The sequence below is a fragment of the Halichoerus grypus genome, chromosome 9, assembly GCF_964656455.1.
Source record: "Halichoerus grypus chromosome 9, mHalGry1.hap1.1, whole genome shotgun sequence".
Taxonomy (NCBI): Eukaryota; Metazoa; Chordata; class Mammalia; order Carnivora; family Phocidae; genus Halichoerus; species Halichoerus grypus.
Window position 1 is genome coordinate 58017648 of NC_135720.1, and position 15691 is coordinate 58033338.

Genomic DNA, 15691 nt, shown 5'->3' on the forward strand with positions numbered 1-15691 from the left:
CCTTTTCATACACTACATTTTACTTCTCTTAACCTTAACCTCCCTTCTCAGATCTGCAAACTGAGACTCCCACAAGGTAAGCAACTTGCCTAAAGTTTCACAGCTAGCAAGTAGTAAGATTGGGTTTCAAGCTTAGAGTCTGCCTGGTTTTAAACCAGCCCTCTTTCCTCTACAATATGCTGGCTCTTCTCCAGATGTTCATACCCTCACACAAAGTCTCCCATTTAGTATTTTAACATGTCCTATAAAACATACAGATATGTTAAATGAAAAGTAAAAATGATGAAGATAAGCACCTTAATTTAACTTATTCAATAAGAAAGGGCAGGGGACAGGAAATGTATTCCAGAAAAAAGCAATTGACCAATGCTTATACATTGACCTGAAAATTTGGCCAATTTGTTCCATAAATGAAGCCTAACTTGGAACACAAGACTACCTTCTGTGAACTACCACAGTCAAAAACACAGATTGTTTTTCTGCTTGGAAAATTACCAAACAGAGTAAAAAGATGTCATGTTATCACAAAATATATATATACAGATATATATATTAAGGACTGAAGAGGACAACTTGTTTAACAGATGAGGATATTCAGTTTTTATATACTTGCCTTTTGCTGGGAAGACAGCCAAATTTCTAACTGAATCTAAGAAAGTCTATATTTTATTATAGCTATGTGCATGTAAATGAACAGTATATAAAATATAGGCAGCCTCCTTTCAGGTTATTTAAACTATAAGGGATCAGTATACCATTAAGAAAACATTCCCTGTTCTACCTTTTTCAAGAACTAAAGATTTGAAGATGTCTTCAAAAATTATGTATGTCATTTCAGAATTTCAATGTTCCCATGAATCTAGACAAAAAGACCTGAGTTTATTCTCAAAAAAATACTGAAAACGCTATTTGATCATTACTTTATACATTTCCATACTGCATACCTTTTGTTAAAGGCATAGTGTACCATCATAAATTTGTCCCACTGAAAAAGACCTTTATTCCATCAACATCACTTTCATTCTTTTCTAAGTGATAGGATTGCTACGCAGCTGACTTAGACATAAGTGTCTCTAACATGTCTCAGATTGGGGTATTAGACTATTTCAATAAAATAAATGTTCTACTTTTTATTATTAACCATTAAGAGACAGTTGCATTAGATAATTTATAACCTTAACATTAAATGAGGTCCTTAAAAAAATAATATTTAATGGAAAGACTGTATAACAAATGATAGGTTATAATTTGACTAGAATAAAAAAAATACCAAATCGAAGATAGAGTAATACTACCAGACATGAAAATCATTGTTTACATTAACCATAGGCAAAATATTATGACAAAGAATTTGAAGCCACAAGGTTTCCAAGTGTGTCAGGATATTGTAAAAGTAGTTAATTATTTGAGGGGCACCTGGGCGGTTCAGTCGTTTAAGCATCAGACTCTTGTCTTCCGCTCAGGTCATGATTTCAGTTTTGTGAGATTGAGCCCTGCCTTGGGCTCCACACTGGGTATGGAGCCTGTTTAAGATTCTCTCTCCCTCTGCCCCTCCCCTTCCTGTCCCGCTCTAAAAAAAGAAAAGTAGTTAATTATTTGAAAAGATTTTTAAAACACAGTGAATCTTTATAATACTTCGTATTGAGATGGGGGTGACCATAACTGCCATGTGTAAAATCACACAAAAAGTTTTGATTTTATTATGGCAAAATGAAAGAGTGGCTTATTGAAAAAAAAAATGTAAATACTATGAAGAGAATATGGTCAAAGTTGATGTTTACAAACATTTTCATTATGAAAACTATTTTACAGAATTTTAAACCCGTCTGCTAAAAATGTATAAGTTTAACACCTTGTGATTAGTTTATTAGAATATCTGATTGACTTCAATTGAGATGGATATTCATCAACTGGATTTCAATAAAATCTTTGGCATGATTTTTGGCTGACAATTTGCTTTCTACATTTGGATCTATATACTTTTGTGAGGAATCATTTTTCAGTTATAATAGCAATTAAAACCAATAAACTAAACATTAGAACCAGACTTTTAATTCCTGCAAGTTGAAGTGGTAAGCCAATTTATTTATTTTTTTTATTTTTTAAAAGGTTTATTTATTTATTTGAGACAGAGAGAGAGAGAGAGCAGGGAAAGGGGCAGAGGGAGAGAATCCCAAGCAGACTATCCACTGAACACAGAGCCGCCTGCTGCAGGGCTCAATTTCACAACCCATGAGATCATGACCTGAGCCAAAATCACGAGTCGGACACTTAACCGACTGAGCCACCCAGGCACTCCAGTGTTAAGCCAATTTAATAAACATAATGATTCATATCCAATTGCCTTACCTCACAAAAAATGTTAGCCATTATTCCATTTCTATATTTTAGCCAGAACAAAAATGCTTCTACCATGAATGAAAGTAAACTTCTTTTAAAAATATGAATTATTTCATCATTATCTTATCCTTTTAAATTTCTACCTTGCATATTTTATAATACATATAATATAGGACATGTATATATAATTCATAAATAAATATAATAGAGATATGTCTTTAAAGATATTATATGCATGTATTTTTTATAAATAGGCATATTAAACAAAATATTTTTTTAAAACTATGGCTTTCACAAATGATACTTTTAGGGCCCAACTTTGTATAAACTTCTTTCTTTGGGTAGTTATCTAGTTGCACTTTATTGTTCAACCAAAAAGTGGTATGTACCCCTCTGTGTTCTATGTGTTCAAAATCTCAAGAATTATGCTACAAATCCAGTCATTGATCAGAGGTAGTTTCATAAAAGATTCAGTACATTTTCTAAATGGATCGTTTTTTTTAAAGATTTTATTTAATTATTTGACAAAGAGAGCACAAGTAGGCAGAACAGTAGACAGAGGGTGAGGGAGAACTAGGCTCCCCGCTGAGCAGACAGCCTGATGTGGGGTTCTATCCCAGGACCCTGGGATCATGACCTGGGCCGAAAGTAGACGCTTAACCGACTGAACCACCCAGGAGCCCCTAAACTGATCATTTTTAACCAACATATAAACAAATCATAACTAAGATTCCTTTAAACTATCTCAAGATTGTTTTACAATATAACTATGATTAAAATCAGTCTCATAAATGAGCACTGCCTCTTTCTATTTGTATTTTGCTAATGTTCCAGGAGAGAAATCTTGAGACAATAACCTGTTTTATATATTTGTATCATTCTAATAATAAATTTCAATTATTAGAAAGTTTATATATTTTATAAACTTCTTGGGATCCAAAATGCTTAATACAATGAGCAATGTACAACTACACATTGTTATATAAATTTAAAGTAAACATTAAATAATAATCACATTAATAATTCTCTCTATATAGAGGATTTTGCTGTACTTAATATTCATTTTATTTGTGCCACTCAGAACAATCTGATGATCACAATATTCTACAGAATTGGGAGGGATACTAAAGATCTTCCCCAATAACTTCACTTAACAAATAAGGGACCAGGGCCCAAGAAACTTGCTAGTTAAGGGTAAAGAAACCAGGACATGTAAATCTTTATCCAGTACTTTCCCAATTAAAGTGCATGAATGCATGGGGCCCACTGGTGAATTAAATTATAATAATCTGTTATTGGGATACAGAGTTTCTGATGATAAATAAATTCTTAAAACACTCCCTTTGTTGTAAGGTAATTATAATGAGTATCCCCATAAGATATTTACTTGGTGCCATAGCAACTTTCCTAAAGCCCAGGTAATTGGATGTTCATATAAAGTCCTGCAAGTTTTTCTCATTTCCTTATTGATATAATTAGATGAAATGATAAAATTTCAATTGTTGCAACAAGTCTTTCCATCTTTCCTCACATACATTGCTTCATCAATAGGTTAGATAAAGTTTTACCTTTCAATTTTGGCTAAAATATACTAAAACAAAGAGGTACCATGCTAAAGTTTTGGTTTTCATATCTGGAATTATTAGTGATGAATAAGAAATAATTTATTATTGATTTTCATATAGTCCATAGTCTCTTTTTCAAATTTTACCAGTATTCAATTTTGAATAAATAAATACGTTTTTATTACACAGCATCAATTTTTTAAAAAGTTTGTTCATATAGCCCATCTTATGTAATTTTCCAGTTTGTAAACAATAGAACCTATAAATGTAGATTTTTTAATGTGAATATTATACTTTCATTATTTATACAATCTTCACATGTTGAGTTAGTAACAATTTGGGGCCACAAGACCTCTAAGTACCTATTAGACCAGTGCTTCTCAATGTTCATTGCACATATGCATTACCTGAGGATCTTGTTAAAATGTAGATTCTGATTCAGCAGATCTGGGTTAGAGCCAGAGAATATGCATTGCTAACAACCTACAAGAAAATGTCAATGCTGCTGGTCCTTGGAACACACTCTGAACAGTAAGTTAGTAGACTATGAAACTAATATTAGTTGTACTTCTAGACAACTTTACTATCATAGTTGTGTTTGGAATCTAGAGCTAAACTAAATAGTCCTTCCTCTTAACAGTAAGAAGCTTAGATATATGTACAAGTTTCCTCAAGTTGGAAATGATTAATACCATGTGTTATATTAATGCGACCAATAGCCTGATAAATACATTGAAAGTTCATTTGAACACACATTTTTTTTTCTATACACATGCACACGTCCATAGATCATGAATTTTTTTGGTGACATCTAAATGTCATTTTCTTCAGGCCAAGGTAAGTGATCTACAGAAAACAACATAGGATTAAAAATGAAACTTTGAAACCCAAAGGAATCCTGTAAGCCAGCATAGCAATTCCACAGGTAATCATGTTTCTTTTACAAAGAAATGATATTTATACAATTTCCTAAATTCAGCTAAGATGTACCAGAGAATAGAAAAAAGTAGTCCCAATTTTGTATGTTCTACTACTTAATGGTGATGATCTGGGTCTCTTCTTGCTCCTAGAAAACAGATTCAAAGAGCAAAGATTTAAACCATTCCTCAGGATATGTAAGTGTGCACATTTGGCTAAGTTCAGGATAACTGCAGAATCACTTTCTTTAATTGAAATCCCAGTTTGCCTTCCATCAATGTTCCTTTAAAATCTTTAGAGCTTGCTTTCCAAATGACCTAAGATTAAGGTTTCTAGGTCTGCTTAAGCACCTCTGAAATAATTTTGCTGTTAAAGAAGCAAACCATTGTCAAAAACTAAGATGTATCTATCTAATTGGAATTAAAACTATTGTTTAACTTGTAAAAACAAAGTATATGATGAATTCATTTTAAATATCTTTACCTCTCATCCTCATCCTCCCTTCCAAAAAAAAGCTAAACTGCTGGAACAGGTGCTTGATTATTAGAATCAAAACCTTCCAATCCTTTGTTTACAAAGTCTCAAAATAACCTTACAAGCTTCTTTTTTTCTTTTTCTTTTTTTTTTTTTTTGAGGAAGAGAGAGAGTGGGGCGAGGGTGGGGGATAGGGGCAGAGGGAGTGGGAATCTTAAGCAGGCTCCACACCCAGCTTGGAGTCCCACGTGGGGCTTGATCTCAGGACCCTGAGATCATGACCTGAGCTGAAATCAAGAGTCAGACGCTCAACCCACTGAGCCACCCAGGTGCCACTAACCTTGCAAGCTTCTAATTACTAGGTTATGGGTATTGATTTTATTTAAGAAAAAATAAATGAAATCGCACTTGAATGTCATTGAAATAAGTTTACTTATACCTCTTTAAAAACTGAAATAGCCACTTATTTAAAAGGAATTAAATGTATATTTCTATATTAATAAAAAATATATGACAGAAAATTTAGTTATTCCCAATTAATTAACATATATATGGAAGAGATTTACATACATTTCTAAATAAGTAGCAAAACACTGCATATTTATTTATTTTTCATTGCATATTTAAAATACCTCATGAATGTTTGGTTCTTTCTTAGAAAGAAGGTTGAACAGAATAGATGAAAGAGATAGAAATGTAAACTACATTCTTTGCACATAGTAGTGACATTTCAACAGTTAACTCCAATGATTCATGCTAAGAGAGCAAAGCAATAGAAGAGAAAATACCAAATTGCAAATAATACAAATATCATTTGGAATGCATGTGTTGCTTTCTATTTGATTTATTTATAATCTTGATATTTTGGAATTTATGAGCAGAGCTTCAAACTAAATAACAAAGTCAAGGTTAATATCTAATTCAGAAGCAGATGGAGAGCTTCCCAGATTCTTCATTCTCTACCTGGATCATTCACTCTTCCTTCTCTTTGCCCATTCCCTCCCAAGCTACAGAGACAAGGTAGTCTGAGTTTCTCCATAAGCTTTCAGTTCAGGGCAAGAAGATAACTGCTCATCTGTGGTTTTTTGCTTTTGTTTTTGTGTGTGTGTGTGTGTTTTTAGATTTTATTTATTTATTTTTTAAATTTTATTATGTTATGTTAATCACCATACATTACATCATTAGTTTTTGATGTAGTGTTCCATGATTCATTGTTTGTATATAACACCCAGTGCTCCATGCAGTACGTGCCCTCTTTAATACCCATCACCAGACTAACCCATCCCCCCACCGCCCTCCCCTCTAGAACCCTCAGTTTGTTTCTCAGAGTCCATAGTTTCTCATGGTTCATCTCCCCCTCTGATTTCCCCCCCTTCATTTTTCCCTTCCTACTTTTTTTTTTTTCTTTTTTAACATATAATGTATTATTAGTTTCAGAGGTACGGGTCTGTGATTCATCAGTCTTACTCAGCGCTCACCATAGCACATACCCTCCCCAGTGTCTATCACCCAGCCACCGCATTCCTCCCACCCCCCACCACTCCAGCAACCCTCAGTTTATTTCCTGAGATTAAGAATTCCTCATATCAGTGAGATCATATGATACATGTCTTTCTCTGATTGACTTATTTCGGTTAGCATAATATCCTCTAGTTCCATCCACTGAGAGAGAAAGAGAGCATGAGCGGGGGGGGAAGGGCAGAGGGAGAGGGAGAAACAGACACCCTGCTGAGCCTGAGGAGGGACTCAATCCCAGGACCCCAGGATCATGACCTGAGAGGCAGCCACTTAACCGGCTGAGCCATGCAGGTGCCCCTGCTCATTTGTGTTTAAAAAGATATTTGTTGGTAGCGGAACTAGAGAGTAGTCTTCAAACAACTCGACTTTCAGCTTTTAATGGTTAACTCATGTATATATTCAGTCACTCACCACATACAACCTTCCAGAACTAGGGAATCAATAGTTTAGTGTTTTAAAAAAATCCAATTTACATGTACTGACGGCCAGATCTTTAAGTGACCTTAAATCTTATCTGGCACTATGCTGTGTATAAACAACATCCACAGTGGTCAGGTTGGTTAGGTGCTTTATATACATCATAAAATTTCATCCTCACAGCTCTGTCTGGCAGATATTACCAAATGCATTTTATAGGTGAAGAAATTGAGGCTTGAAGAAGTTTAAAAATTTACCTAAAGTCGGGCGCCTGGGTGGCTCAGTTGGTTAAGCGACTGCCTTCGGCTCAGGTCATGATCCTGGAGTCCCGGGATCGAGTCCCGCATCGGGCTCCCTGCTCGGCAGGGAGTCTGCTTCTCCCTCTGACCCTCCCCCCTCTCATGTGTTTGCTCTCTCATTCTCTCTCTCTCAAATAAATAAATAAAAAAATCTTTAAAAAAAAAAAAAATTTACCTAAAGTCATATAGACAGAAAATGTCAGAGATGGAATTCAAAGTCTCTCTAAAACTTGATGTTCTTTTCAACATACAAACTGATTCCAAGAGAAGGTATAGGACTTGCTAAATAAAAATAAATTATAATACCATCCAGGCTAAGAGTCTCTGGTATAAACACATCTTGAAATAAGTTATATCACAATTATTTTGTGGAACTGAGACATCTGCCTTTATATGTTGATATCTTGAAAAGGAAACTCCTAAGGATTGGGAATATACAAGTTTATCAAATAATCAAAGCAAAGTAAGAGTTGACAAAATCTATAAGTCTCATGTTTTTCTATATAAGCTGTGACCTAAAGCTTTGCTTTATTCCATTTTCTTATAATATTAAGGAATGGATTAGTCTCGAGTACTTTCTTCATTTAAATTTACTTAACACTTTATGTTTTCAGAATTTGTACTAACTGGAATTATGGTCTCTTGTCTGCATTGAACTTCAAGATCCTGAAGAGCAGAAATTCATCTTATTCTCTCTGGGACTTGAGCAGCACCCAGCATGCCATCTAACAAGTTTTAACAACTCAATAAATCTTTGTTAAATTTAATTTTTTCTTGTATGTTTTAATTTGCTCTAAAGCTATCCTCCCATTGAAATGAAGATTAAATAGTGAAACAAAATATGAAGCTTTCAGACAGGATGATTTAGTCCTACCTAATATATATATTATATATTACTGATATATATATATATATATATCAGTAAGCTTATTATTTGATCCAATGTGGACATAACAACTACTTAATTGTTTAAATTTCCCACTTCGCTAGTTTCTTTGAAGGTATATGCAATGATAAACAGAAAATTAACTATTGTTTTCCAGTTTTTCCTGTTATTGTAAAATACAGTAAATTCAAAATAATGTGTGTTTATGTGAGTTATAAACCGTGATGCTAAAACTAACACTTGTGATCTCATCATTAAGTTAAATCTTAGAATTTATTACCATTACCTTCTACCCAAACTCAGCCCCTTGTCTTCCCACTAGGGGCATTATCCTGACTTTCATATTTACCATTCTTCTTGCCTCCTTTTTTTTTTTTATTATTATGTTATGTTAATCACCATACATTACATTATTAGTTTTTGATGTAGTGCTCCATGATTCGTTGTTTGCGTATAACACCCAGTGCTCCATTCAATACGTGCCCTCTTTAATACCCATCACCAGGCTAACCCATCCTCCCACCCCCCTCCCCTCTAGAACCCTCAGTTTGTTTCTCAGAGTCCAGAGTCTCTCATGGTTCGTTTCCCCCTCCGATTTCCCCCCTTTCATTCTTCCCCTCCTGTTATCTTCTTCTTTTTTTTTTTTAACATATAATGTATTATTTGTTTCAGAGGTAATTGTGTACTACTGTTGAATTCTTGCCTCCTTTTAAAAATAGTTTCAACACATATTATTATCAAATAATACTTTATTTTTTTAAAATAAAGTGCACTAGAAGCAAGAAAAATATTGCTAAGTATTGCATAGCTTAGTTTTTTATTCTATTTGAGCTTTGTAAAAATGAGACTATATGTGGTCCTTTACAACTTATATTTTTCATTCCACATTATGATTCTATAATTCATCTTTCTTTATTTTAGCTATAATCCATTCATACTTACGTCCACTGACTAATATCCCATTGTTCAAATATATACATCTTCACCTTTTTTATCTTTAAAGTTTTTGGATTTTTTTCTTTAAAGATAAGTTCTCAAAATTCTGATGAAAACCTAAAGTAGTAGGAAATATTTTTAATATATGCATAAAATAATGTCATTGATATGTGTAAGCATGCACGCAACAAATAGATACATCTCTAAGGCAATAGCCAATTATCTCTCTAAAACCAATTAACTCTTCTCTTTGGAGTAGCACAATTTATTAAAATAAAGTTCTCTCTAATTAAAGCATTTATTTTGTGTAGTTTTAAAGACCAGACTTTCCAAACTAATAGTAATTATATATGTAAAGAATGTGAATTTCTGAATGAGGTTCCAGAACTCAGTGTATGATTTCTAGATTCCTAAAGTGGTTAATCAAATTTTCAAAGGCCATGAAAAATAAAGCATCTGACCCTCTAACAGTCATGTTTAATTAAATATAGAGAAGAACTGATGTGAACACAGTGGTCCTGTTTCCAAGCTTTGTGGAAAGTCACATGGTTATCATCCCTATTTTCCACAGAGAATAGTCTGAATAATTCAAGAGAATATCACTCTAATAATACTAAGAACAGAGGATTTTCATCAGTGAAGCATTTCCAACCTGATTTAGATAAATCTCAAATTAGTATAATGATTTATTTGGTATGAAAACCTAAAATGCACTTTGTATCAGACTAATTTTTGCAAAGGTCCCTTATATCTTTACCCAATTCATAACTCTCACAAAATATGCACATAGGTGTACAATTGAAGACCTTTGAATTTATAAAACTCTTAGTCTTTTAAAATACATCGGGAGCTAACAGTATTGGCAGCTGCTTTCCAAATTAGAAAGAAAAGCTCTATTGATCTTTCCCAATCGCTAGTCTACCCAGTCAAGAAATGAAAATAAAAACGAAGACACCTGTAAATGATGATTTTAATTGCATCTTCACGGAACTCGGATCTTTCTAAACTATGTATTCATCTAGTATACATAAACCCAAATACATAAGTGGAAGTTGAAATTTTCAGTCCTAAAATCACATATTTAGACATATCCATATTTGTATTTTTTTCAAAACCATTTTAAATAAATCTGTTTGGAATCATTCAGGCATAGAACACATATTCTCTATACTTCTGTATTATATTGAAGGATTAAGGCAATGGAAAGGACATGGATATTTAAATTTCAGATGAAAATAAAAATTTTTAAGAAGGAAACATTTAGTCCAACTTTTTTCATTTAGAAAGAAATCACACTCTCTGAAATAAGTCCTAATTCCCAAGAAGAATGTTCCTAACTAGAGAGTGGCCCAGTAGGGGTGTTCAACCTGTGGGTGCTAGGGTTAGCTGCCTGGGCTTGGAAGCCAGCTTCACCACCCCATAGCTGTGTGACTGTGGATAAGGTAATGAACCTCGGTATGCATTATCTTTCTCATCTGAAAAATGAGAATAATTACAGTATATATTTCATTGAATGATAATAAGCATTAAATTGGTTATTTTATGCAAAGCACTATAGTGATGCCTAGTACATAGTGAGTACTCAAAAAAGTTTGTATTTTGATTATTAATTTGCAATTTGTTAGCCTATTCAGTATATTCTATCCTAATTTAAAACTTTTATGTGCCTTTTAAAATTTTACTTTTAATATATTTTAGTATTAAAAAAATATCAAGGGAATGATTAGAGATTGCCACTCCTTTTGCTCTACTTTTCAGACAAAAAATAAAATGTCTTCTGCTTTTTAAGTTTATCAGGTAGTTGTTGTCTGTACAAGAGACTGTGTAAGTCTACTCTGCTTTATGGTCTTGTCTTAGAATTGAGAGTTAACTGTCCTATTTCCCCTCTCTTACTTCTCAATTTAAATTGGTACATTAGCTAATACATTTGAGACTGTGAAGCTTAGACCGAGGGGACTCCTATGCATTCACTAAGGAAATGTCTATGTAATATGAATGGTATTGTTCTAGTGCCATTATCTCACTTTTCCATGCCTAGTACAACAGGACCAATCACATTTTTAGTTTAGTGTTGCTGCTAATAACTACAGAAGTCACAGAGAACTGAAGCATTGAAGGACAGAGTCAGCAGGTCTGAGACGAGGTGTGGAAACACTCTTCACTTTTCTCTAAGGAAGTACCAGGCTATAGCCAGCTGATCAACATAGGAAAACTTCCACAAGTCATTGGCAAAGGTTATCAGCTCGAGCAACATTTTCAAAGTAAGCAACAAATGAACTTCTCTTAGCACAAAACGTGCCAGGTCCTAGAAGACGTGAAAGCAGTGCCACAGAAAACTCATGAAGGAAATGAAACATGGAAATATATATTAACTGAACAATGTGGAAAATAAAAACAATGCAATCTTTGACAATCTAAGACATCAAATCCACCAAAGACTAAATAAACATAGTATTTTTTTAAACGATGCCAGAGCTGCACTTTACCAAGTAAGGTTTTTCCCTAAAACAAACAAAAATTATTTGCCTAGTACACCTACTTCAAAAAATACTGACTTAACAAATAGGACATCTGAATTGCAAAACTAACCATTTCTCATTCCTCTCTACAACTCACCATGAGAATGTGTCTAGGAACACATTCTTTCATGCAAATTTCTGATGGTATGTGGGGAAATATACAGCTCACACAAGGGGTATTCTGGGCCACAAAACTAATAGGTGACTTCTTGCTTGAATAAGATCTTGCCTTATTTCTTTATGCATAATCTCACAAGCTCCACAAAAAAATTAAAATAATTTACAATGAATACAATAATAAAACAGAGTATTTTATATAATACCTGTTTCACTAAAGATTCTATTGCTAAATAGAAGCTGTCAACTCTTAATTCTGGGTATAATAACCAACCTAGTATAATTTATATTGTTGCTCTTATCCTGTGTATCACCAACACAAAATTTAGTTTAAAGGTATTTCAAATGAAAAAAATAGTCTGAAAGAAAAAAATTACTAAAAATTTTATAGTGGCAAAATCTGAATTATGGTAGTGGGTTTTTTCTTAATTTTCTATAGTTTCCATATTTTTAGTCATGTCTTAAATCAGAAAAAAGAATCAAAATGTAGCTTACTAACCTGGTAACATAATTCATACCTTTGTACCTGAGTATTATTAATGACAAATGATCCCTTGTAAAGCACAACATTTTAAATATATTTTATCTAAATCTCAGGAAACTATATAAAATGCCATGCAATATTTGGGGTGTTCCATGGATTAATTCAATTACTTGAGTGGGACCAAAGATAAATATATAATTAAATATTACCCACTTTCCAATTTCTATGATATCGATATATAGCCTCAGTTTGTCTATAAAATAAAAGGAATACTATTTAGAGAAGTCTCTTAGTTAAACCATGATGCTACAAGTTGCTTTCTCCATGGTTTGTACCTTCCCGATATCCTCCACAGAGCAATTTTAGATAAGCCTATCTTCTCCCTTCCTCCTCCCACACCCTCCTGTTGCACTATCTTCCCTGCTTCTAAAACCAGCCTAGAATATGAGGAGGCATAGAGTTTGATTAAAAGAAAGCCATAAGCAAGACCAAAATTTTACTAATTAAAAACCGAGAAGAGTATCAAAGCACATGAGGAGTTTTGTTCAAGCCACAGAAAGAGTGGAGAGGAACACTGTAAAACTTACATCATAAAACATAGATATAATAAATTTAGACTGGGAAACTTGTAAAGGTACTAAACACCTCCTTTGACCATCAAAAATCTCAGCAAATTATCAAGAAAACTGTCAAAATTAGAATAATATAACTTCTTTGGGTACCTTCCAAGAAAAACTAGTTACAAAATGTATGCCTAGGGAATGGAATTAATTTGCTTTTCAGTTAATCATGTGATGCTGGGATGTCTACCGAAAATGATGACTTTGGATAAGGGACATAGTTTTTTAAACCTCCTTCAAAAACTCAGTTAGATTTAGGAGATCGAAGAACCTCTCCTCATTTTTCCCCTCCCTCTTTCCTACCATTCATAGTCAAACGTCTTGAAAATAGTCTACTATACCTGTGCTCTTATCTCCTACTTATCAATTTACTCTGGACTGGATCCTAACTGCCCCTCCCCGCACCTCCACTGGAACTGTTCTCACCAAGGTCAACAATGAACACTCTGTGCTAAAAACAAACAAACAAATTTTTTCAATACCCAGTGTATTTGATTTCTCTACAGGTTTTGACATGGTTGACCTCTCCTTTCCTTCTGAAAACTGTCTTTTCCAGGCTCCAATCTCTTGGCTTTTTCCTATCCTTCTGTTTACTCCTTCTTAGTCTTCTTTGGGGATCTTTTTCCTCTGCTTTTCCCTTGAATGTTGGGTTTTAATTTTTCTTAGGCCCTCTTCTCTTCTGTAAGCAGTATCACCGATAACACACAAGCCTTCCTAACAATCACACCTCACTGGAGCAGTCATCCAGGCTATAGGAAGGGCAGGCAACAAATAGGGAAGCACATGGGAAATGTAGCTTGAAAAAGCCCTAAGTTCCTACATAGAATTTATTTACACTCTAGAGTATCTGTCCTTCCCACTTTGGGTGAGAATCTAGTAAGATAATGAAAATCTTGAACTATAATGATGGCAAGAAGATTAATAACAATGGAAAGAAGGCATTATTCCATTTTTTAAAAATTATAATTATTTGTTTTATCAATTGTGTTTCAATTCACACATTACATATGAATGCATTCACCAGGCCCCAACATCCAGCTGTCCTAGCACTCTCCCCACAAAAGAAACCACTGTCACTAATTGTGTATCATTTTAGTGCTCTTCAACGTAATTACAATAGTACAGAAAAATTACATATTGAGTTAATCAATCATATATAATATGTAACTACATATTAATTACCTTTATTGTTACATTTTTGCATAAATATGTTATTCTTTCCATAACCTGAAATTTATTTTTCACTTATTCCATTTCAGAGATCTTTTCATTTCAGTCTATTTTTTGTGCTGCTTGACTATACCATGATTCATTTACTTTTCCCTAATAATGGATATTTAAGGGTTTCCAAAGTTAGCTGTTATAATGTTGCAATGAACATCCTTGTTACATGGCTGTTTGTACCAATGCATTTCTGTAGATTATACTCCAAGAAATGATATTACTAAAACAAAGGAATAGATATACTTTTTAATGTTTAATAGGTAATGCCAAATTGCCCTATAGATATGTTTTAATGAATATTCTCACCAACAGTAAATGAGAATGTTTACTTTGCTATATCAATTTCATTAATTTTTGCCAATAAGTAATACTTTATTATTATATTAATTATTATCACAATATTACAGATGAGGAAACTAAAATTCAGAGATGCTCAGAAACTTTCCCAAGGTCACACTGTTAGTAAGCATTAGAGCCAGGTTTCAAATGAGATTACTCCAGTTCTTTCTACAGACTTTGCTGCTTTTGATAAAATACAAATGGGTAAGCCAGATGTAGAATCTACAGGATATTCTGACTCATAATTGCTTTACTTGTCAATATGAATGTAAAGCCCATCAAAATATGTCCAGGCACAATGAAGTCCGGTCACTGAGTAGATAAATATGACATATTTTGCCACTGAAAATCTATGCAGCAACTAAGCCATCTAAAATTATAAAACACGATAATTGGTATAAGTAATTTGATCAAAATCACTGCTTACTGTAATGATTTCGAACTTTCCATTATGTGCATAATAATAAAGACCAGTTTAAAGCTGGTCTTTAAATTTTTAATTAATGGCTTATTCTAGAAAAAAAATGAAATTATCTTCAGTTCTCAGCCTCCCTAGTTAGTTTTAAAAATTGTTTAAGAACAGATGTCTAGAAAAGTAGTCCTCCCTATTTAATGGAAGAAAAAAAAAATCTCAAATATATTTACATAGAATCACATACTAATGCTGAAATACAGATTGAAGTGCTTGAGAGATTTTCCCAGATTCTTCTTTTATTCAAGATGCTTTTTTGTGACTCTGAATAGGTTCTGAAAGCCTTGTTTACCTCTAACTCTGTATATGATTGTCAAGGGAGTTGGTCTTTAATCTGAGAAAACATTCCTGTCACTAATATTGAGAAGGTAGCATTATAATTATCTCAAGATATGTGGCATTCTACATTTTTTGATAAAAGAACAATCTAGAAGAAAGTTATCAGAGCTTATAAACTATTGATGACAATAACTACAACTTATCAAGTACCTCACTAGGCAATGGATCTAAACATTTGACATACTTTATATTATTCTACATTAAAACACTGAAAGGTAGATATA

General features: G+C 33.3%; 1 protein-coding gene across 4 annotated transcripts in view; it reads right to left on the reverse strand.

The window, feature by feature from the left end:
• Window positions 1-15691, reverse strand: part of GRIK2 (glutamate ionotropic receptor kainate type subunit 2) — a 1096112-nt gene that overhangs the window by 522345 nt on the left and 558076 nt on the right. The gene's annotated exons all lie outside the window — the stretch shown is intronic.